The sequence below is a fragment of the Hesperophylax consimilis genome, chromosome 17 (assembly GCF_061612785.1).
Source record: "Hesperophylax consimilis isolate HC1 chromosome 17, BYU_Hcon_1.0, whole genome shotgun sequence".
NCBI lineage: Eukaryota > Metazoa > Arthropoda > Insecta > Trichoptera > Limnephilidae > Hesperophylax > Hesperophylax consimilis.
Window position 1 is genome coordinate 21057830 of NC_142852.1, and position 2984 is coordinate 21060813.

Below are 2984 nucleotides of genomic sequence, written 5' to 3' on the forward strand. Positions count from 1 at the left end.
ACAAACGTCAAATAGGGATGGTCGCAATTCTTGTACCGGTGACTTTGCGGTACTGGATCGCCGGAATCTGAGGAACCGGCTATTTTTTAAACAGATTGTTATCACTATACTCAAGGGGAGTTTAATATTAATACTATTCAAGTAAAAGAAAAGGAGGAACAAGTTGTTACAACTCTACTTAAGGGAAGTTAATAATTAATATTATTCATGTAAAAGATAAGGAGGAACGAGTACAAAAAAAAAGAAGTTACTTAGTTACAAAACACTCTTAAAAATTTATTTAAAACAAAAATGTATTAAGAAGGGTTAGTCTTAATCTAGGCGTAATACGAGTCGTAAATTATAGTTCTTATCTGGAGCCGCGGATCTCCACGTTCGCACTTATCACCGACACACACAAGCGGCAACTTGGGTTGGATCCGAAGGGCGGAAGTAGTTCAGCCTGGGCCAAGGCTCCGAAGGGCGGAGTCGGCAGGCAGCGACTCCTGAGAGGGCAGAGCGTCCTGGTAGGAAAATCCTCGGCGCCGCTCCAAGGGTGAGAACAGGAAGTTTCTCGGCGGAGGCGAGACGGTAACTTCTGCTAGGGCAGTTCCCTGGTCGGCAGCTGCCTCGGCGCCGCTCCAAGAGGGAGAGCAGGTTGATGACTCCCAAGATGATGACTGTTGAGTGCGGAAATGTGAAGTGTCGAGAACTAGGCGAGATCGTGACCGCCAAGAGGGCAGCCTCCTGGGCGGAGGCGCCTCGGCGGCCGCCCCAAGGGGAGGCGAGATGATGACTCCCTGACTGGGTACTCTTGACTGTTTTGGTTGCGGAATGTGTTTAGCTGCGCAATCCGGCGACCGTAGCGCACCTGTCGTGGGGTGCTGGAACTAAAGTGGTTCCGCTTTACACCACTTCGGTACGTTGTTTGAGTCCGTGGCGCTGGCATCGACATTCTCACCGTAGTCGTTATTATTATTTTAAAAGATGCTAAAATGACATTTGTACAAAAGACCTTCAAACAATTACAATATAGCCTAGCCTTGGGCGAAGGTTTTTATTGCCGAGTCGCTGGTTTAACAATACACCCATTTCGGATTACGACTTGATGAGGGTATAGAGCTAAATCTGCCGACTAATGGGTGTATTTCCAAGTTGGCTTTTCATTTTTTTATTGCGGGACCGGTGAAACTATTCAGTAAATACTTAAGGTCTAATAATTCGAACTGCCGCCTCCATCTGCGTGTAAAATCACAGAGACAAATGCTGGAGCACGTGTTCGCTTTGGTCTTTCTGTGAATTCAAGTCATGTATATACCTAGAGACATATCAATGTAAAAAAAAGAAGTTACTTAGTTATAAAACACTCTTAAAATTTATTTCATAAAATGTATAAAGAAGGGTTAGTCTTAATCTAGGCTTAATAATAGTCGTAAATTATAGTTCTTATCTGGAACCGCGGATCTCCACGTTCGCACTTATCACCGACATCACACAAGCGACAACTTGGGTTGGATCCGAAGGGCGGAATTAGTTCAGCCTGGGCCAAGGCTCTGAAGGGCGGAGTCGGCAGGCAGCGACTCCTGAGAGGGCAGTTTCCTGGTCGGCAGAGCCTCGGCGCCGCTCCAAGGGGGAGAGCAGGAAGTTTCTCGGCGGAGGCGAGACAGTAACTCCTGCTAGGGCAGCTCCCTGGTCGGAAGAGCCTCGGCACCGCTCCAAGGGGGAGAGCAGGAAGTTTCTCGGCGGAGGCGAGACGGTAACTCCTGCTAGGGCAGCTTCCTGGTCGGCAGAGCCTCGGCGCCGCTCCAAGGGATTAGAGCAGGAAGTTTCTCGGCGGAGGCGAGACGGTAACTCCTGCTAGGGCAGCTCCCTGATCGGAAAAGCCTCGGCACCGCTCCAAGGGGGAGAGCAGGAAGTTTCTCGGCGGAGGCGAGACGGTAACTCCTGCTAGGGCAGTTTCCTGGTCAGCAGAGCCTCGGCGCCGCTCCAAGGGGGAGAGCAGGATGATGACTCCCAAGATGATGACTGTCGAGTGCGGAATGGGAACTGTCGAGAACTAGGCGAGATCGTGACTGCCGAGAGGGCAGCTTCCTGGGTGGAAGCGCCTCGGCGACCGCCCCAAGGGGGGGGGGCGAGATGATGACTGTCGGGTGCCAAAAAATCAACTGTTGAGGAATGGAATCTGTTGTTAACTGCGCAATCCGGCGACCGTAGCGCGCCTGTCGTGGGGTGCTGGAACTAAAGTCGTTCCGCTTTACCCCACTTCGGTACGTTGTCTGAATCCGTTGCGCTGGCATCGCCATCCTCACCGCTGACACCGCTAGAGTTATTATTATTTTAAAAGATGTTAAAATTAAATTTGTGCAAAAGACCTTCAAACCATTGCGATATAGTCTAGCCTTGGGCGAAGGTTTTTATTGCCGGGTCGCTGGCTTAACAATACACCCATTTCGGATTACGACTTGATGAGTGTATTTCCAAGTTGGCTTTCTGATTTTTTATTGCGGGACCGGTGAAACTATTCACTAAGTATTTAAGGTCTAATAATATCTGAACTGACGCCTCCATCTGCGTGTAAAATCACAGAGACAAATGCTGGAGCACGTGTTCACTTTGGTCTTTCTGTGAATTCAAGTCACGTAGAAACCTAGGGACATATCAATGTTCCACCCGGATTTTTAAAAATACTGAAAAATAGTTTAATTTATTAATCCCATTTTTGTTATTTTACATCATCGTGTGTTTTAATAAATATACAAACACAATTATACCTGTATATTATACTGATTTTAACCAGTAATTCGTGAGCTTATTGTAGTCAAAATATAAATATCATTTTGCTGTAAGGTGACATTTTGTATCACACGTCGCCAATCACAAACTATTGGATTGGATATTGGAACTATTGGCTTCGGGCGCCGACTTGCCAATACCTAACAAAACGAGGACGTATACAAAGAGAGAGGAGGGGTTATCAGGCTTAAACCTCCCCCCATTGGCTTCAG